Consider the following 20,683-nt stretch of genomic DNA (forward strand, 5'->3'; position numbering starts at 1 on the left):
CCCGGCACGCTGCGGTGCTGCCTGGCCACGTTCGGAGCAGAGGAAGGGATGAGGGGGGCGATTCCTGCCCCTCGCAGCGAGGGGCGCCTGGGAGAGGTGCGGAGGCTGCCGGGAAAGCCTGTCCCTGCGCAGGTAGTGCACAGTGAACGGCCTCGAGGCCGCGGGTTGCACGGTGCACGGGTCAGGCCACGGGACGCGTCGCGTGTTGCGTGTGTCGGGGCTGCAGTGAAGGCAACGGGCGCTGCATGGGCCCCCAAGGACCGAACCCGGCGGCTGGCTGCACCCCGCAGCACTGTGCACGGTGGACATGTGCCCGGGGACGTCCTTGCCGCTCCGACACCGCCACGACCAGCCTCCTTCGGGCTCCCCCGGCCCCAGCGCCCATCGCCTGCCGGAGCCGGGGCAGGGGCTCGGCCGGGGGATGCCCCCGCATCCGGCTTCGACAGCATCGGCAGCTGCTGGGAGGGATGTCGAGGAGGCGCGAGGAGCTGTCCCAGTCCCGCAAGGAAGGAGGCACCGGCACCAAGCGCCACGGCTCGAGCGGGTGCTGGCCGCGTTGCTCCGCGCCGGCCGCCCCGCAGCCAGCCCCTGGGATCGCCGCACGAACGCCTCTGCCTGCTTCTGCAACGGGATATTTGGATTAAAGCCCGCGCCCCCAGCAGCCTGCGCTGCACGGGCAGACCCTGCTCCCGCAGGCGCTCCGAGACGTCCCTGCTTCGGGACAGCAGCGATGGGAGGCTGCGGGGCTCGACGGCCTCAGCCGAAGCTCCCGCCGGCGCTTCCGGAGCCGTCGCCCTCGGGGAGGACGTGTGAGGATGCATCCACGCTCCGGCCCGGCTCTCCCTCCCTCCGCCAGGCACCGTGGGGCACTGGGGCAGGCACCCGGCTCTTCCCCCGTCTCCTCTCTCCCTCTCCCTCGTTTTCCTCCGTATTTCACAGTTCCTGCTTCCTGCACAAGCCAGAGGTCTCCAGGGACTCCAGCCAGATGTTCGCTGCAGCACACCACATTGCTTTCCTAATGAAATATTCATGGAGCCTCTCCGCCTTTTGCCACGGAAGCCTCCCGCAGCTCCAGCCCGGCAACGTCGGGCACGCAGCGCTCCTGCAGAGCCGAGCCACCCACGGGGGCTTCCCGGCCCCGCGCCGCCACGCCGGCACCCAGCGCCTTCGCCGCCGCACCCGCTCGCCCTCCTGCCCGCCGGGGCACCGCGGCCGGCTCGGCGCCGACACGGGGAGCTGCAGCGCGGAGCAGGCGGGCCGTCCCGCCGCGGCCGGTGCAACGCGCCGCGCCGCTCCCAGCCGTGCTGCCACGGCACCCCGCGGCACCGGTGCTCCCGCCGCGCTCCCCAGCCAGCCCGGCAGGCATTAGCGATGCTGCGCACCGCAACCCAATTAGGCTGTTTATGCAAACAACCAGGTTTTATGTTTTGGTAAAAAGCTTCAGTAACCTTAATCGAAGGGAAAGGTGTGATCCCGGTGCCGGCAGTGCCGGTGGCCTGCCGCCGGCGGGCTGAGCTGTCCCGCTCGCCCCAGACGGCGCTTGGGCTCCCGCGGCCCTTCAGGATGGGGCTCTGCAAGCCCCGGGGGCTCGGGGCAGGGTTCAGGCTCCCTCTGCCCGTGGCTTCCTCCCGGCATGCTTCCCATGCTCTCCCCTTGCTCTGAGAGAATCCACTGGAATTCCAGAGAGGTTAATCGGCCCTGAGGAGCTGGTGCAGCAGCCGGCACGCAGGGCTCTCCCTCCGCTCCGTCAGCACCCAGGCTGCTAAAGGCACCGTAACTGCGCAGCCTCGCAGCAGGGAATAGCGGAGAGAGGAGGGAACGGATGCCGGGCAGGGGTCCCCTCACCCGGGACCCTGCTGCACAGCGCCCGCGGGCCGGACGGCTTCCTCGGCCCCCCCGGCCATGCACACGGGGCGCTGGCCTCCTCCGCTGTCTTTCTCCCTGAATTTCCCCCTTTCCGAGAGCACCCGGACAGCTGTGTGAGGCATCGCCTGCCCTCCCGCCCGGCTTGCCGGCCCGGGCCGCTCCGATGGCCCTGGAGGCGCGGCGCTGCCTCCGTGCACACCCCGAGTTTCTCGTGCAGTAATAAGCTATGCATGTAGTGTAGAAATAAAACATGTTCTGCAGAACAAATGATGTTAATTTGCTGAGAGGCTCTGAAGCTGAGTATTAGCGAAATGCCTTGAGGGAGAGAGCGGCAGCTGTGCTGGAATTAATGGCAACGTGCCGAATTAGCACCGCTATGCATCATAGTCAGAGGGAAAAATTACCGGAGAGAAGGGGAAAACAACCCCCTCCGCGTGCCAGCCCGGACCCCGGGGCACGCCGCAGAGCGGAGCCAGCCCCGGCGGTCCCCGCGCGCGTGCCCTGCGCTGGCCCCCACCCGCTGCGCTTCCTGCGGGGCCGGGGCTGGCCGTGCCATCGGAGCTGGCCTGGACGCGGTGCTGCTGGTCCTGAGCTTGACAGCCACCTCCGCGGGGGTGCGTCCCCGGGGGTGCTCGGCATCCCTCCGGGGCACCCAGCATCCCTTCGGGGTGCTCAGCATCCCTCTGGGGCATCCAGCATCCCTCCAGGGCAGTCAGCATCCCTTTGGGACACCCAGCATCCCTTCGGGGTGCTCAGCATCCCTCTGGGGCATCCAGCATCCCTCCAGGGCAGTCAGCATCCCTTTGGGACACCCAGCATCCCTCCGGGGTGCTCAGCATCCCTCCAGGGCATCCAGCATCCCTCCAGGGCAGTCAGCATCCCTTTGGGACACCCAGCATCCCTCCAAGGTGCTCAGCATCCCTCTGGGGCACCCAGCATCCCTTCGGGGGGCTCAGCATCCCTCTGGGGCTATCGGCACCCTTGCGGGGCTCTGGGCATCCCCCTGGACCAAAGCACGCCACTGCATCCCGCCCCTCTCCGAGGGACCATCTCCGCCACCCACCACCCTGCTCCGGGCCCACATCCCTGCCGCCCTCCCGGGCCGCCCACCCCGTTCCTCGCCCTCTCCTCCGGGCGCTGCTCGTCTGCCTGCCTGTTCACACCTTCGACTTGCTCCTGGCGGGTGAGCACCCAAAGCCTGCAGCTCCCCGCTGATTACGAGCAGCGCGCCTGGCTTATGGATCCTCGGCCTCCTCCGGACCATCCGTCCTGGCCGCCCCATCCCGCCGGCGGCGTGTGACGGCTGCCCGGAGCACGCTGCAGCCCCCGCGCTGCCTCTTCACGGGCAGTTCCAGGAAAATCCGCACTGTCGATGAATATTTAGCGCCGACATCCGTCTCTCTGCTGCCCGATGGGTGTTTTTGGGTTGGCTCGTGCCAGCCGTGGCTCCTGGGTCAGGGCTGGGGACAGCAGCGCTTGGCGGCCGGCGTGCCACCCTGGAGCTCTCCGCAGCCGGCAGGGAGAGCCAGGGTACCGGCGCTGCCAGCGGGCACTGTCTCCCCTGTCCCGCAGCCCAGCTCCAGCCCTTCGGTGGCACCGGAGCCGGGCGGAGGGGCTCCCTTGCGGCGGGAAATGTGTTCTTGCTTGTCGCCTCACCCTGACCCTTCTGCCCCGCAGGTTCCTCCGCGGACACCAAGGACCACGGTGCTGCTTCCCGGGAAGCGGCAGGAGCTGCCGGGACTGCTGCCCAGCCGTGCTGTGGACTGCACGAGCTGCTGGACGGGCAGCGCCTGGCCTCGCCGGGATGTGCCCACCGCTGCCGGGAGCTGCACACGCCGGGATGCGGCTGCGGGGCCGGGAACTCCCCTGGGATGCCCCTCCGGCCACCGGTTTTCAGCATCCCCAGGAGCACGCTGCCGCAGAGGAGCGGGTTTGCCCTGGTACACGTGGTGCTTTACCAAAGATGCTCCGTGCCCGGATGCGCCGGCTGCCGCGGGGACACAGACGCGGCCCGGGGAGGAGGAACGCGCTCCCGGCTGCACGCGGGATGCAGGGATGTTGGAGATGGAGGCAGCATCGCGCCCCGGGTGCCGCACGTTCGCCGCCGAGGACCAAGGGGAAGAGGCAGAGGGACGCAGCGCGCCCGCGCCGCTGCCTGGCCGAAGGCTCGTCCCCGCTGCGCAACCCCAACCCCATCCACCGCCAGGCCGGGAACGTGGCCGGAGACTTTTGCAACCTTGCAGTTTTTGGAGCGGGAAGCGAGGAGCGTGCCGGCAGGAGGGGCCGGGCTGGGGCAGCGGGGCGCCGTGGGGCGCCGTGGGGCGCCGCGGGCCGGGCGGCAGCGGCCGCCGGTCACTGCCGGGCTGCATCTGCCGGGGCACGCAAGAGTGACTCCAGATGCATTAGAAGTGCCGTGCTCGAATTTCAATTTCATCGTCTCACAATCATTTTCAGGCTCCTCTTAGTGCCACATTAACGAAGCCTGCTCGTTTGAATGCATAATTAGCCCAAGCATTCTACCTCGCTAATTTCGAAGCAGGAGAAGAGAGTGTGGGGGGGGGGAATTTGCATATTAATTTAGCAGAGGGAGAGAAAAATTGTTTACCACTTGCTTCTTGCTGTTGATCACAGCGGACTTAACTCTTTCCCGGGTGCCATCTGGAGCCGCGGCGCCGGGCGCCCACCCGGCACGTGGGACGGGATGCAAAGGTCAGCCGGCGGCGATGAGATCCTGCCCGGCGCGCCGGGGCCTGGGCGTCCTGGGGCCGTGACGGAGGTGTGGGCTCGGGGCGAAACGTGCCTCCTGGGCTCCACCGCCACCCCCCGAAGGGGTCAGGGTGCCGCCGGCCCGTGCCGGGTCCCTCCCCGGGTGCTGTGCCCGGCGGGAGGCTGCCGCACCGCAGAGGACGTGCACCTCATCACACCCGCCGCACGGCCCCTTCGGCTCCCTGCTCGGCCCATGGGACGCCTTGGGAGAGACCGGCTGGGCATCGCTCGTCCTTGCAGCGCCTGGCGGCCTGACCCCGGCCTGGGGCAGAGCGGGGGTCCCAGCGTGGCTCCGCCGGGTGCACGGGACCTCGCCGTGGGTGCTGCTGCCGGCACCCATCCGCCGCCGAACCCCGGAGGAGGAGGGCCGATGGGGGGCCCTGGGGAGGCCGAAGAGCATCACCCCTCCTGGTCAGCACGAAGCCCTTGGTGCATGCGCCCCACGGGGGCAGCCCCGTCCCCAAGTCCCCCCGGCAGCGGCGCCCGGGGTTGGGTGCTCACAGCGTCGGCGCGCATCGCCCCGGGGCGCACTCAGCCGCGGGCACGTGGGTCCAGGGGGTCAGGGCACCCACAGGGCCCCCACGCGCCTGGCCAGGCCGCGGGCCCTGCGTGTGCCCAGGCTCACGGGCAGCGGTGCTGAGCACGGGCAGCTCGCCGCACCCGCTGGCACCTCCTGCTCGGGCGAGGGCGCCGGGGCAGCTCCCTGTGTTGGGAGTCTGCGGGCGTCTCGAGCCGGGCTCGCAGGTAATTTGTCTGTCTCCTGCCGCGGGCTGTCATCTCCCACCTGCGAACCGCTTCCATTTTCACTGCCATTAAAAAATCTCAGGTCTGGCAAGCGGTAAAAAGAAAGAAAAGCCTAAACGCCAAAGCCAGCCGGGGAACTCCCGGCATCGGGAGCGTCGAGCGGGCGCAGGGCCCCGGGCGCCCGCGGCAGACTGCCGGGGCTGGCGCTGCCTGGTGGGGATGCTGTTCCCATCCACGCTGGGACCCGGGGGCTCGGCACGTCTGGAGCCACCTCAAATGCCGCTGCCGCTGGGTCAGAGGGTGCTTCCAGCTGTGGCCACCATCTCCGGCCTCCGGGAGCCCGGTCGGAGCCGGCAGCGCCTTGCCTGGGTGGCCGGGGACACTGGCGGGGAGATGCTGGAGGTGGCAGCGGCCGCTGCACGCGCAGGGGCCGGCGAGCAGCAGGAGCTGTGCCGTGTCGGCAGCGCCGAGCCCCAGCAGAGCTGCTGCCCTGACCGTGCCGCCCGCCGAGCCCAGCCGGAGCCATCCCGGGTCGGGAGACATCCTCCGTCGCCAGCATGTGAGTCCGGCCCGTGCCGGGGAGCCGGTTCCCGCGCGGCACAGCACCGCTCGCCCGCGGGGCCCCTGCGCGCTGGCACCGCTCGCCGCGCGGCCGGCAGCAACGCGCGGGACCGGCCCGCACAGGGTTAACGGCTGATTACAGCCTTTGTCTCTGCATCAGTGTACATAATGCGCCCCGCATTTGCATACTGCAGTGTGTGCTCAATTAAAATGAACTTTTAATTTCTCCTAAGTAAATTACTTCTTCCCGCTACGTGACGCGCACAAATGTCAGAATAATGGGAGAGCCTTAATGAGCTGGGAACGAGGGGCGGGAGGGGGGCGCCGCCGGCCGGCCGCCGCGGGCGCTCGCCCCGGGGCCGCGGGTGCTGCCTGCCGTGGGAGCGCTCCGACCGGCCTGTGCCTGCGACGCCGGCCACCCTGGCCTCATCCTCGTCCCCATGCCCGGCCCCCCACGGGGCGCCCGGCAGGGGGTCCGTAGCCCCCCGGCAGCCATGGAGCTGGGCGAGGGGACACCGAGCCCCTGCCATGGGGTCTGGCGACGGCCGCCCGTCCGCAGACGCGGGGCCAGATGGCAGGCGAGATTACCGGAATTCGATGTTCCGACAAATCCCAAACCTAGGTGCACGAGCGCTGCTCCAGATGCATCAGCTGTAATCCCCGGGAAGGGAGCTTCCCTCGGGGACGGGAGCAGCAGGGTAATCCCGGCTGGCCGAGCGGCCCCGGCGGCCGGCGATGCATCGCCCTGCTCACTGCGACCCACATTCGGGCCTGGGCGGGAGCGGATGGGACCGGCCGGAGCTGCACAGGGAGCCGCGCGGTGCCGGGACGACCCCGATGACCACAGCGCCGGCGGTGACCGGACATTCCCACCCGGGGGAATTACCCACCCTGTGCCTGACCTTTAGCTATTGCCAACACGGAGCCATCAAGTTGTACGGATGCATTCCCACTCCCTCCACTTAACTGGGGGGGTGCCGATTGCTCCCGGCTCGTGGAGCCAAGCCTGGAGCAAGCAGCATCCTGGGGGCATCCCGGGAAGGGTCAGGGAGGCTCGGCACGGCGTGTGCGGGGGCAGCCGGTGAGCTGAGAGTGCCTGCCCCCCGCACCACCCCCCAGACAGGCCGCGGGCCCGTGCTTTGGGGCACGCTGAGCTTCTGGGGGGGCTCGGTTCGGCTTTCCCGAGCCCTGGGGCTGGGTTTCCGCGTGTTCGGCCCCAGCTTTAGGAGCCATGTCCCGGAGTTCCCCCTTCTCCTTTGCAAATGCAAATTCAGGGATCATGCAAGTTTTCCGAATAAAGAGAAACTTGAAGTGGTGCAAGTGCAAATCCTTCCTTGTTCCCAGCACTGCAGCAGAAACCCGTCAAGCCGCCAGGATTTGCCCCAGCGAGGCAAGCGGGAGCCCGGCGGTGCTGGACCCCATTTCCCGGGTGTCAGGCGGGCGCTCGCCAGGTCGCCCGCGCCCCGAGACAGGACATCAGTCACCAGCAGGCAGCCAGGAGCGACAAGGTACGGAACGGCGCATCGCGGCGACCGGGAAGCTTAACCAGAGGATGCTGCCGATCAATACGCGCATTAACCTGCGCCCGCGCGGCGCCTCCCCAGGGGCGGGCGGTGGATGGGAGGAAGCGGAGGATATTAATTCCTCGCTGGCTCCCAGAGGAAGAAAAGATTTAAAAAGCTACAGGAGGCAAAGGGAGGCTTTGTCCGAGCTCGACACCGAGCGCCTTGCCAGCGAATGCAAACTCGCAGCAGCCCCGCCGGGGACGGGCTCCGGCAGCACCGGGCCGCGCTCCCGTTAGGTGCTGCGCTACGGCCCCCCCGGCTGCTTTTGGGGCCGGGCTCTCGGGCGGCTCGGCAGCAGCTGGCGCGCGCCGGCGTGCGCGCGGGCGCGGGGGGCGGGCGGGGGGCGAGCGGAGCCGCGCTTCCCCCCAACGCCAAAATTTACATTGAGCCACAAATTAATTTCATAATTTTTTCCTCTCTAATTATGCCAACATCTGCTGCAAGGCCCAAGCTGTGCACATGCATTTTAATACATCCCTCCCCCCCCCCACCCCCCCCCCCGTCTCTCTCAGCACTGAACTTTTCAGTAATTATCGCCGGGAGAAGGGCCTGGCTCCCGCTCCTTTCCGAGGGAGGGAGAGGCGGCGCTGGCGGCGGGGGGCAGGCGAGCGGCGCTGCGTGCTCGCAGGGAAGGAGGGTGACTGGGGTCTGCGGGGGGGCCCTGACCCACAGGCTGGCCGGGGCACGGGGAGCCGCTGGCACCAGGCTGCAGCGGAGGATTTGCCTGTTTACTTGAGGCTGTTGCTGTTTCTGGGAGAACAGGCAGGAAGGAGGGAGAAGGCTGCTCTGGGGGTAGCCAGCCCTGGGGTGCGCTCAGCTCTCCTGCCCCAACACCTCGCTGCCTGCGCTGCCGGCCCTCTGCCCCCACGGCACGGCCGCGGCGGGAGCATCCCAGGTGCCTGTTCCGTGGTGCAGGATGGAGCAGGGCACCGGCCACAGTCCCGGCACGCAGGTTGGGGAGATGCTCGTTGCAGGTTTGCATTAACCCCAGAGTGAGGGGGTGCTGCACAGCCCCTCCGGCAGCTCTGCCCATGCTTCTGTGCTAAGCCCAGCCCTTGCCAGGCTGGCCCAGCTCCCTGCCAGGGTACACAGCCCCTGCAAGCCCTGGGCCTGCCCCGAATCTCCCTTGCACTGTGCGGGGCCCTGGGGACCAGCTCTGCCCCAAGGATGCTGTGTGGGGCCCTGGGCACCGGCTCTGCCCCAGGGATGCTGTGCGGGGCCCTGGGTACTGGCACTGCCCCAGGGATGCTGTGCGGGGCCCTGGGCACCGGCTCTGCCCCAGGGATGCTGTGCGGGGCCCTGGGCACCGGCTCTGCCCCAGGGATGCTGTACGAGGCCCTGGGCACCGGCTCTGCCCCAGGGATGCTGTGCGGGGCCCTGGGCACCGGCTCTGCCCCAGGGATGCTGTGCGGGGCCCTGGGCACCGGCTCTGCCCCAGGGATGCTGTGCGGGGCCCTGGGCACCGGCTCTGCCCCAGGGATGCTGTACGAGGCCCTGGGTACCGGCTCTGCCCCAGGGATGCTGTACGAGGCCCTGGGCACCGGCTCTGCCCCAAGGATGCTGTGCGGGGCCCTGGGCACCGGCTCTGCCCCAGGGATGCTGTGCGGGGCCCTGGGCACCGGCTCTGCCCCAGGGATGCTGTGCGGGGCCCTGGGCACCGGCTCTGCCCCAGGGATGCTGTACGAGGCCCTGGGTACCGGCTCTGCCCCAGGGATGCTGTGCGGGGCCCTGGGCACCGGCTCTGCCCCAGGGATGCTGTGCGGGGCCCTGGGTACCGGCTCTGCCCCAAGGATGCTGTGCGGGGCCCTGGGTACCGGCTCTGCCCCAGGGATGCTGTGCGGGGCCCTGGGCACCGGCTCTGCCCCAGGGATGCTGTGCGGGGCCCTGGGTACCGGCTCTGCCCCAAGGATGCTGTGCGGGGCCCTGGGTACCGGCTCTGCCCCAGGGATGCTGTGCGGGGCCCTGGGTACCGGCTCTGCCCCAGGGATGCTGTGTGGGGCCCTGGGCACCGGCTCTGCCCCAAGGATGCTGTGCGGGGCCCTGGGTACCGGCTCTGCCCCAGGGATGCTGTGCGGGGCCCTGGGCACCGGCTCTGCCCCAGGGATGCTGTGCGGGGCCCTGGGTACCGGCTCTGCCCCAGGGATGCTGTGTGGAGCCCTGGGCACGAGCTCTGCCCCAAGGATGCTGTGTGGGGCCCTGGGTACCAGCTCTGCCCCAGGGACGCTGTGCGGGGCCCTGGGCACCACCTCCAGATATCGCCCTTTGCCCCTCCATTCGTGCCTGCAACAGGCAATGAGCACAGGAGACACACACGAGGCCCGGGGCTGCTGCGGTCCCCATGCACAGCCCCCAGTGCATCGTCCACCGGCCTTTCCGGGAGGGGGAACCAGCCCAGCATCCCCCCGCGCCCACGGGGCCGGGTGGACCTGGGGGCCACGGCTGCCCCCTCCCAGCTCCCGCCGCACGTCTGCTCGCACTCCCAGGGAGATGTTTCGTGGCCTCACTGGCAGATGCAAAAGGTCCTTTGACTGCCAAGTAATTAAAACCCGGCAATTACCAATTTACGGCAGCCAGTTCCTGGCCTGGTGAGTGCTCAGATCCTCCCGCGTGAGCTGCAGGACGCAGCCAGGTGCCAAAAACGGAGCAGGCAGCAGGGAGGGGACGGGGAGGACGGGGCTGCGGGGGGCGGCAGAGCAGCCGTGCTCCCCAGCGCCGCCGGATGATTTCCGTCCCCTGCGCGGGGACTTCGCCCCCAGCGTAGGCAGCTCGCTGCGGAGCCTGCGGGGAGGCCGCATTCGCATTAGTTCATCAAATGTTTTCCTGAGAAGAGGGGGGGGAAGAGCGTGCTGCGAGGCAGGTGGGAGCTGCTGCCGCGCTGGAGCGAGGGCTCCGCACCGGAGCCAGCTCTGCAAGGGCCCCTCACCCTCGGGGAGCTCCGCTGCGCGCACCGCTACCGCTGCTGCCGCCGTAGCAGCCCTGCCGGCGCGGCACAGCGTGGCCGGGAAGCGTGTTTCCCGCGCGGCGGGGACCGGGGCGAGCTGAGCAACCCTGCCTCCGCAGCCCCGCGCTCGTGCGATTAATTACCGCTTTGCAAACGGACGTGGCCGGCAGCGCTGGCAGCTCTGACAGCTCCGACATCAGCCCCGAGCGGGGCGAGGAGCAGAGACAAAGCCTGGAGCCGCGGCGGGGGATTAACCCTGGGGCGTGAGCGAGAGCCAGACCCTGCGGCATCCCCAGCGCTGGACAAGCCCCAGCCGGGGCTGCCCCGGTTCGGTCTGTGGGTTCCTGCTCTGCCGGGTGGGAGAGGAGCAGCCGGGGATGCTGAGGGGCAAAGGCAGACCACAGGCAGCAGGATCCAGCCGAAGGGCCGCGCAGAGCCCCAAGAGAGCCCGGCGGCAGCGGGGACACCGGGGTGTCCGAAACGGCTGGCGCTGCTCTTCCTCCGCCAGCTCGCCAGCCCCAGGCGTCGCCGGCTCCTTCCCCACGTGCCGGCAGGGATGGCGGCACTGCGACACGCCGCGAAGAGGCTGGATGATTCCCCTGCTGCTCCCCGTGGGCCACCGGGCACGGGACCCCGCGTGCCACCCATCGGGAGCGGCAGGCACGGGGCGAAGCACAGCCCTCAAATACCCTTTCCTTCATCCCGCCAGGAGCTGGGGTCCGACACCCCGGAGATACGGATGTTCCTGACCTGGACAGAAGCGACCTCCAGCACTCGCCAGGGTTGAAACAGGCGCCGCTTTCGTTCAATCACAGCAGTTCACTCCTCGCAGGACGGCTCCGTGTCAAGGAGGAGCTCGGAGCCCAACACCTTTGGGACACAAAACCCGAACGTTCCCATGCTCCACACCCTGCTTTGGGACTTTCCCCTCCTCCTAACAACAGCGCCGTGACAGTGATGGGTTCCGACGGAGGGGATGGTTTCTGCACGGTGGTGTTTTCCCAGGAAAACACGTTGCAGCGGGGAATCAGTCAGCTGCACCAAGACTATCTCCCTGCAGGACACCCCCTGCTGCGGCCACGGCAGGGGACCCCGAAGCACCCACTTGGTGCCCCGAAGCACCGGCCCCGCATGGGGATGGTGGCATGGGGTGACACGCAGGCAGCGGGCCCGGGCTGGCCGGCGCGGGGAGCCGTGGCGTGGGGAGCCGTGGCGCGGGTGCCCGGCTCTCCCGGCAGCCCAGGTGCGACAGCAGGAGTGGGGCCGCGTCAGCCCTGTTACGCCGATGCCGCCCGCCTGACTTCGCAGCCGGGAACAGATGGCAGGCGACAGAAGCTGCTGATGAATAATACGCTCCTAATGAGCGCGCTCAGGCGGCGCCCGCTCACCCGCGCGCTCCGGCCGCCACCCGCGCCGGCTCGCTCCATCTGCGCCCGCCGCCCCGCACGGGCCCGCGCCGCGGTGCGCCCTCGCCACGCGCGCGGCACCCGTATCCCCTGCCCCGCACCAGGGTGCACCCTCGCCCACGTGCACCCATATCCCCTGCCCCGCACCGGGGTGCACCCTCGCCCACATGCACCCATATCCCCTGCCCCGCACCAGGGTGCACCCTCGCCCACGTGCACCCATATCCCCTGCCCCGCACCAGGGTGCACCCTCGCCCATGTGCACCCATATCCCCTGCCCCGCACCAGGGTGCACCCTCGCCCACGTGCACCCGTATCCCCTGCCCCGCACCAGGGTGCACCCTCGCCCACGTGCACCCGTATCCCCTGCCCCGCACCAGGGTGCACCCTCGCCCACGTGCACCCATATCCCCTGCCCCGCACCGGGGTGCACCCTCGCCCACGTGCACCCATATCCCCTGCCCCGCACCAGGGTGCACCCTCGCCCACGTGCACCCATATCCCCTGCCCCGCACCAGGGTGCACCCTCGCCCATGTGCACCCATATCCCCTGCCCCGCACCAGGGTGCACCCTCGCCCATGTGCACCCATATCCCCTGCCCCGCACCAGGGTGCACCCTCGCCCATGTGCACCCATATCCCCTGCCCCGCACCAGGGTGCACCCTCGCCCACGTGCACCCATATCCCCTGCCCCGCGCCAGGGTGCACCCTCGCCCACGTGCACCCATATCCCCTGCCCCGCACCAGGGTGCACCCTCACCCACGTGCACCCATATCCCCTGCCCCGCACCAGGGTGCACCCTCGCCCACGTGCACCCATATCCCCTGCCCCGCACCAGGGTGCACCCTCACCCACGTGCACCCATATCCCCTGCCCCGCACCAGGGTGCACCCTCGCCCATGTGCACCCATATCCCCTGCCCCGCGCCAGGGTGCACCCTCGCCCATATGCACCCGTATCCCCTGCCCCGCACCGGGGTGCACCCTCGCCCATGTGCACCCATATCCCCTGCCCTGCACCAGGGTGCACCCTCGCCCATGTGCACCCATATCCCCTGCCCCGCACCAGGGTGCACCCTCGCCCACGTGCACCCATATCCCCTGCCCCGCACCAGGGTGCACCCTCGCCCATATGCACCCGTATCCCCTGCCCCGCACCGGGGTGCACCCTCGCCCATGTGCACCCATATCCCCTGCCCCACACCAGGGTGCACCCTTCCCCACATACACAGCACCCACGGTGCCTGCCCGCAGCCTGGGGTGCGCAGCCAGCACGGAGGGAGGGCCCAGGGGGCAAACGCCACCAAGGAAACCCGGCGCCTCCTTGGTGCCCGGCTTCCCTGCGGCAGGTGCCGGAGGAGCCGGCAGCCGGGACGAGCCCCATGCAGTGCCGTGCTGTGCCGTGCCGTGCCATGCCGTGCTGTGCCGTGCCGCGCCAGCTCGCTGCCCAGCAGCCCGTTGCAGGCCAGTGCCAAAGCCCCCAAAACGTGGAGTCACTGCAAGTGCAAACGAGACAGGAAAGGGAAACAGCTGCACAAGCTCTATTAAATATATATTAGGGTATATATTAAATATACCAAAAGCCGGTGCTTTCACCTGCTGTGGCAGAGGCGCTGCGCCTGGGGGTAACCCGGCCCCTCTCCCGCAGCCCCCCTGCACGCTGCCCCTGCGCCGGGGGCAAAACCTGCCTCGGTTTCAGACGAAGCCACGAGCGGAGCAGCGCGGTGCAGCGCAGGCACCAGCAAACTCGGCGGTGGTGGGGCGGGAGGGCTGGGTGAGGCTTCCCTTCCCTTCCCTTCCCTTCCCTTCCCTTCCCTTCCCTTCCCTTCCCTTCCCTTCCCTTCCCTTCCCTTCCCTTCCCTTCCCTTCCCTTCCCTTCCCTTCCCTTCCTTTCCCTTCCCTTCCCTTCCCTTCCTTTCCCTTCCCTTCCCTTCCCTTCCCTTCCCGGCTCCAGGCTCGCTAACGAGGCCCCCTGGCTAATGAGGGCTCCGGGGCAGCACAGCTGCTCGGCCCCCCGTGGGAGTCTGGCTGCTGGATCTGGGAAAGCGGCATCACCAGAGATGCCCGAGCCCTGGAGTTTGTTCCTCCAGGCCCGTTTTCCCTTGTCTGGGCAGCGTGTCCTGGCTGCGGCGATGTGCTGAGTGTCCCTGCCAGAGGAGGAGGAGGAGGATGGTGACGAGGGTGCCTTCCCCACTTGGGAACCTGCCGTTGGCCCCGAGCAGGAGAAGACCAGAACATCGATGTTCCAGGGGATGCCCAACCCCAAATCCCGAGATTTTTCACGTTTGAGGTTGGTTTTGCAAAGGGCCTCGGAACGAGAGCTGCCTTTAAGAGGTTAAACCGGCACGTTTCAGCCTCCAAAGCATCGAAGCAGCTCTGAGCGATGGTGCGTCTGCACGGGGGGTTTCCCGGCTCCAGAGCAGGCGGCCGGCGGAGCCGATGCTTCGGGAGCCAGCTCCGAGCCCTCCCGCAACCCTGCTGCTCATCCTGCCAGCCCACCCTGGGACGGGGCACTTATCCACCCCCCGAGGATGACAACCGGCCCGGGGGGGGGGTTCTCCCATCCTTGCACTCCTCCGGAAACAGCCCTGGACTCGGCTCCTTTGCCACTGGGCGCACGGCGCGGTGCACCCGCTCGCTCCCTGCCCCGGGCCCTGGCCGCCCGCCGGCTCTCGCTCGTCCTTCCCCCGCGCGAGGAAAGCGCCGGCTGCTCTCGGCGATCCCATCCCGGCGAGCCGCTCGGCGGCCGTAATCAACTTCTCCCGACTTTCCCTCGGGCAGCTTTAATGGGCTGAGCCCTGGGCTCTGCGGCGCGGCTCCGGCTCCCGGAGCCCTAATTCCCGGCTCCCGCCGCCCCCTCGGTGCTCAGCCCTGCTCCTGGCCGCCGCCGCCGCCGCCACCGGGGGAATGCGGGACGCCGGGGCCCCGGGGACAATAACTCGGGAACAGGAGGGGAGCGGAAAACAAAACGGTGATGGATTGTGGAGCTATTGAGTCGCCGGCGAGTAAACTCCATATTTTTAACGGCATTTAAATGCCTCCAAGCAGATTAATAAGGTCTAGGTAATAGCAGAAGCAGTCTATATTTATTCTATCTTAAACGCCAGTTTGTCAGGCTGTATTAATATTGATGGTACGGCTTGGATTGAGGACGGTAAACGCCGGGACTTCACTTTATCTCTCGCAGGCAGGCTGCCTCCGACCCTTTATCAGGCTGCGGCGGCCGCGGCAGCTGCCTCTTCAAGGGCTCAGCGCGGCCCTCGCCCCCCCGCGCTCCCTTTTTAATCAGAGGAGGAGAAGTTGCTGGCTTGATCGTTCCGTTTTTATCTCTTTTATTTACTCCATTTTCATGTCTTTCAGTGCATATTTTATTCCCATCAAGGCGGGACCATTGATAGCTGAAGCTGCCCCCCCCCCCCCCCCGGTGCAGATGTGACGGGGAAGGACGAGGGTAGTTGCCGGGGAATTGCCCCCGCGCCTGCCCCGCTGCCCGCCGGGGCACCGCTGAGATTTGGGGGCTGAGCAGGGAGGGACGGGCTGGGGATGCCGTGTCCCCTTGCTGTCCCTCCCTGCTCAGCCCCCAAATCTCAGCTGGGACCGCGGCCGCCCAGGAGCCATCGCCGCATCCCCTCTCCAGCGAGCATCTCCCCGGGATGCAGGGAGCAACACGCACCCGGGAAGGACCCCGGACAACGGCAGCAAACCCCGAGGGCCCAGGCGTCCTGGCCGGCGGGAGCGTTGCCGACGGGCTTGATGCATCACTGGGGAGCCCAAACCCTTCCCGGGTGCAGCAGCTTCGCTCCGGCCGGCCGGGGCCACGTGCACGGCTGCTCCGCTGCGCTCCCACGGCCGCCGACCTGCTTTCCTGTCCCGCTGCATCCCCAGGACCCGCCGTGCCCCGTCCCCTCCCACTGGCGCAGCGCCAGGGCGGCTGGCACCCCCAAAAAAGTGCCGGAGCAGGGTCTGAATTTTCCTGGGATTGTGCCATGGATGCACCGACGGGCTGCGGGCACACGGGGAAAACCCGCACGAACGCCCGTGCCGCGAGGCGGCCGCTTTCTCGCGGCCACTCGCCGCTCACACGTGAGGGATGGGGCTGAAGCGGAGGCTCGGGACAAACGCGGTTTCTTCCTGCGTATTCACCAGAACCCCGATTCCTGCCTGGCTGGTCCCCGTGAGCATTTGAAATTCAAAGTACGCTCTGCGTTGATTAGTTATACAAATCATCCAGCTGGGGAGCAGCCCCGCGGCCACGTGACTCGGGAAAGGAGCCGGCGCGGCGTTGCCTTCCCCGTCTCGGGCGCTGAATATTCACGGCAAACTGTTTGTGCATCGCTGGCGATGTAACGGTGGGAAAAACGAGGCAAAGAAACTTGCAAATGATTTCGGCTCGGGTAGCAGTGGCTCTCAGCTCTGCCGGCAATGAATGCTAAATAATCATATTAAATGCTAATCGCGCGAGGAGGGCTGCAGCCTGCCCCGAGTACAGCCACCGGTTTTTGAAAGATATTCGGTAAAAATACATGTCGGGAACAGGACGGACTTCCGCTCCGGCTCTGTGCTGTGAGAACGGTGCAGGGCTGAAGTGGCAGCTGCAAAACTCCTTCCTCCTCCCGCCGCGTGCAATTCGGGGGCCGGAGCGAGCCACGTGCATCCCTGCCCTCCCGCCGGGCCGGCCCAGCCCGCGGTCCTTGCGCAGCCACCGGGCGCCGGCAGCGCGGGGGTTTTGGCCTGTTTTTAAGGGAAAACGTGGCAGCGCTGGCAGCTGGCACCACTGATGAGCCCCTGGGACCCCTGGACCGACCCCCGCGGGCTTGCCCAGCTCGGGATCCCTTGGGGACCACGGGGCCAGGATCTCTTGGCAATGCCAAGGATGCGCCTCTCCCCAGCCCAGGGAAAAACAAACAAGTCGAATTTAACAGCCATTAGCCCTGAAAACATCAAAGGGCCCCTCTGCTGGAAAATGAAAATCCTCATTAACTAATAAAAAGCCCATTGCTCACTCCGCCTTTAATATAATTAACAGCAGCCAAAACTGCAATTAAGGCTGTATCCAAACTCCAAAAACGCCACGCGCTGTAATTGCACCGCGGCAGCTCCAGCCTTCGCTGGGCTGCTCCGGCTGGGCACGCACATGCGTGTGCCCGTGCCGTGCCGTGCCGTGTGTGCACGGCCGCCGGCGGAGGAGGGCCTGCGGCCGGAGGCGGGAAGCCAGGAAGGGGCTCGGCACGGTGCCGCCGGGGAAGGCAGCGTGAGCGACGGAGCAGCCGAGCCGCGCAGCAGACTCGCACATCCCAAATAGGAAATGTTTGTGCAACTGCTCCTTTGGCAAGAGCCGGGTGTTTCGCTGCGTGGATCTGACTTAAGCAGGGAAATATGCTGCCGGAGGGGGACGGCGGCGCAGAGCGATGGGAACGGCCCGTTTCTCACCGCTCTCTCCCGTGCCGGCGGCCAGCGCGGCACCGCTCGCCTCGCTCGAGGGATGGGAACGGCGAGGGGCTGGCGAACCTCCCGGCGCGCTGCCGCGGGGGCCTTTCCCGTCCCCGGAGCAGCTTCCCGGGGGCAGCTGTGCAGGAGGCTCCGCGGGGCTCCTCACTCCCAGCTGCTTCCTTTGCAAGGTGGCACCTATTTCTAGAGCCGGGGTCTTGGCATGCACAGCCCGTGCCCGGCACCGTGCCGCCGGCACTGGCACGGCCGTGGGAGCCCGCAGCCCCGGCACGGCCCCAGCCATCCCCTCCAGCCGCCTGCGCAGAGCAATGTTCCCTTTATGCCTCTGAGCAGAAACGAAGGAGTCAAGTTAATTTTGGAAGGGAAAACAGCGACTGTGCAGATCGGCCCTTGAATTCCATAGAGCTCATTTCTCCTTTCAATGCCGGGGTTTAGCCCTGTCTTCCTCCCGGTTCCGGCCCGGCTTTCCCGCGTGCCAGCCCTCTGCGGCCCCAGGCTGTGGGGCTCCGCTCTCCTGGGCCTCCCGCCGGCGCCCCCGGCGCTGTTTGAAGTACGCAAAGTATTTCCATGGCTGGAACAGAAAAGCAGGGAGCTTCCCCCAGTGCCTCCGGGAGGCCATGGCCCCCCCCCCAGCTCTGGAGCATGCAGGGGTGCTGGGTGCCACAGGGATGCCCAGGCATCCCAGGGACGTGCAGGGATGCTGGGTGCCATGGGGATGCCCGGGCACCCTGGGACGTGCAGGGATGCAGAGGTGCCTGGGCACCCCGGGGACGTGCAGGGATGTTGGGTGCCACAGGGATGCCCAGGCACCCTGGGGATGTGCAGGGATGCAGAGATGCCTGAGCACCCCGGGGACGTGCAGGGATGCTGGCGCCATGCTCGCGCACGGGACAGCAGACGGCTCGGCGTGTCAGGGGGAGAGGGACATCAGGAGAGGGAGACGCAGATGGCAGCTCTCCTGGAGAGACGGGGACCGTAATCCTCCCCCCGGGTCCCATTATCATCTCGATCTGGTGAAAAAACTCTCATCCTGGACGTGTCTAATCCTAATCGCTCCCTATCGCACGGGGCCACTTCAGCCGGGCCAGACGGCCAGACGAGGCTCCCTCTCCGCATATCTGCGCAGCCAGCCCGTGCCCGGGGGGAGGCCGCCCCCTGCGCCTAATCCCTCCGCGCCGGCTCCGTTTAAAGGGGGATTTGCTCTTTATTCCCTCCGCAGGCTGAGCGATCATTACTGGGGTCAACAGCTGATCTGGGAGAGCCTTGTTAAAAAATAATAACGGCACGTTAATTTGCGGAGGCCGGGCTGGGGCAGCGCGCTGGCGACTTTCCAAGGCCGGAGGTTCTCCCACCCGGGAGCATCGCCGGGCGTGTTGCCTGCAACGAAGGGCTCGGGTCTCTGCAGCGGTGGCGTTCGCCGGCCGGGGCCAGGCATGTCGCGGGTGCCAGGCAGCCCTCGGGGCATCACTCGGCGTGGGACGTGGGGGACGTGTCACCTTTGGTGGGGTGGCTTCGGCTGTCCCGCCGCGGGAAGACAGGCCAAGCCTGTAACACCCGCTCCTGGTGCCACAGCCCCAAATTTGAGTTATCCCGCCGCGCTGCCTCTGCATCCTGCTAAAAACACCCCAGCGATGGTGAAAGCCGTCCGTGCGGAGGGCGGCTGCGAGGCCCTTCCCCGCCGGGGCCGAGCTCGGGGCTCCCGCGGCGCCGGCACCAGCCTCCTCGCTCGCCCGCCTTTAACTCGGGCCTCCGTGTTTGCAAGTCTCCATCTGCCCAGCGGGACGGCGCGGGGCAGGTGGGCAGGCAGGCGGCAGGTCCCTGCTGCCCACGCGTCGCCGGAGGCTGCCGGGGGGGACGCGGGGGGATTAAATCCAGCAGGGAAAACCTCCTGCAGCAGGTGCAGCTTGCGACAGGTCTGAGCGGCTGCCAGCCGGCTCTCAAATCCCGCGCGCATCTGCGTTCAGCAGTTGGACGCCAGATGGGCCCCGCGCGGACGTACGGGGGCACTCGGTTAGATTTGGGGGCCGCCGCGGAGCCACGGCGGCACGCGGGCGCCGGCGCGGGGCCGGGGCGGCCGCGACGTTCACACGCCGCCCGGATTCCTGGTTATTCTTAGCCCGGTATTTATAGCGTGTTTTGGCAGCCGAGAGGCAGGCCCTCCGCGGTCGCGGGGCTCGGCAGAGCGCGGCTCCGCGCGCCTCCCCCCGCCGCTGCTCCCGGACCGCGTTCCCGCGGGGCGCTAGCGGGGGTCCGAAGGCAGAGCCGGGCGGAGGGCAGCTCGCTCGGTCCCGGCTGCCGGCGAGCCCCGCGATGCCCAGTTGGCACCCGCGTGCTGCCCGCGGGCGCTGGGTCTGCCCCGCTGCAGGGGATGCGGCCCCAGGGCATCGCGCCAGGAGCCGGGCAGCGGGAGGAAGAGGAGGATGAGCCTTACTCCATCCAGCCCTCCGCTCTGCCTACCCCTGCCCAGGCTTGCACTGCATGAGCCGAGCCACGCGCCGGGGGCTGCAGCGGGCCCGTTTCCCCCAGCATCTCCCGCTGCGCGAGCGCCCTGTCCCGTGCACGCAGCCATGCGTGGGCTCCCGGCCGGGCTCCCGGCTCCATCCCCCTGGCACAGCCCCGGCACACCTGGAGCCGGCAGCGGGGCCGGCGGGGGGAGCGGGGCCAAGCGCCCCAGCTCGGGGAGGCAGCGGGTCCCGGCGGCTGGCGGCGGCGGTTCTTCGCCTACCTCCCCTGCTCCCCCCCTCTCTCCCTTTCTGAAAATTGATAATTAACCTTTTGTCCGCGCGGCTGTTGTGTTTATTTGGTGCCGGCGGCTGCAGGGCGCTGATATGGAAATCGCAGCCGGCAGGCAGCGCCGCGGCCTCGGCGCAATCTGCAGCGGCGCACAGCCGTTGGGCAGAGATAAGCAGGTGCTTATTCACGGCGCCGCAGCTGCCTGCGAGGGCAGCCCTACCTGATCGCTCCAATCTCGGTGAAAAACTACTTGAGGTTAGGCTACCGCGATGGAGAGCGGCGATAGGGGCCGCGCGCAACGGCTGCCGGCTGCCGGCGCCGCCCGTGCTCCTGCCGCCCGCTCCCGCGCTCCTCACCACTCCTTGCCTTTCGCCGCTCCGTCTTTCCTCTTATCTCCCTCTCCACATCCCTCTGATTTTTTTTCTTTTTTTTTTTCTTGAAGAATTCGTCTTTGTGTTTCATTTGAGCTCTCCGCGGCTCCCTTCTCCCCAGCTCAGCCCACATCTCTCCTTTTCGTTGCCGGCTCCTTCCCCTGCTCACCGGTCGCCTTCCCTCTCCCCTCCTGCGGGAAGCGCCCGGCACTCCCATCTCCCCCATCTGCCGAGCCACCGAGGGGCCGGACCTGCCCGGGGCTGTCGTGCCCCCGGGTCGC

Source organism: Apteryx mantelli, chromosome 10 (assembly GCF_036417845.1).
Source record: "Apteryx mantelli isolate bAptMan1 chromosome 10, bAptMan1.hap1, whole genome shotgun sequence".
NCBI lineage: Eukaryota > Metazoa > Chordata > Aves > Apterygiformes > Apterygidae > Apteryx > Apteryx mantelli.